We start from the raw sequence: 895 nt of genomic DNA, 5'->3' as shown, positions 1-895 counted from the left end.
CTGTTTATTTAAACTTATTAAACTTTTTTATAGTAATTTTATTTCTTTTAAATATTTGTTTGTTGTATTTAACTTTCTTTTCTTTTGTACATTTTTATTTTTTTACGTTGTTAATTTGAATATCTCATTGTTATTTTATTCAATTTTATTTCTTTTGGTTGTTTCGTTATTTATTTTATTTTCTTTGATGTATTTCTTTTTATTTTACTTTACTTAATTTTTAAATTAAATTTTACTTTATATTATTTTTATTGTTATATTTATTTTAATTTCCTAAATTTTTTATAATAACTTTATCTCTTTTAAATATTTTTTTTTTTTAAGTTTTAACTATTGTATTTTATGTTCGCTTCTTTTATACACATAATTTTGTTCGTTTTTTTTGTTTATCTTAATTTTTTTTGTTTTTTTAATAATATTTTATTGTGTTAAACTTTTTTAATCTACTTTTATTTTAAGGTCGTTATTTTATTTTATTTATGTAATGTTATTTTATTTTGATTAGTTTTTTTATTTTACTTAATTTTTCAGTTAAATTTAATTTTATTTGGTTTTATTTTATATATCAAATTTTGTTACCTTAATTTAGTTTATTTTTATTACCGCATAACTTTGGACCACGTCAACCGATTTCTATAATTCTTCTTTTTTTTTAAGGAAAGGTGTTACCTCACAGGTGGTCCCGTACTAATTTAGTTTAAATCCCATCATTTGATCATGAAGAAAATAACGATAACGACGGTTTTGTTGTTTGCTTAAAAGTTGCTTGTTTTATTTTATATGTTTTATTTAGTGTTTTCATAACATTTTTTAGCTTTAATTTATTTTATTTCTAATTTAGTTTTATTTTGCTTACACACATTTTTTTTAATTTATCTTATTGTTTCATTTTATT

Source organism: Rhagoletis zephyria, unplaced genomic scaffold, assembly GCF_001687245.7.
Source record: "Rhagoletis zephyria isolate East Lansing unplaced genomic scaffold, Rhagoletis_zephyria_1.1 Rzeph_scaffold_04622, whole genome shotgun sequence".
Taxonomy (NCBI): Eukaryota; Metazoa; Arthropoda; class Insecta; order Diptera; family Tephritidae; genus Rhagoletis; species Rhagoletis zephyria.
Note: the sequence above shows the minus strand (reverse complement) of the source record.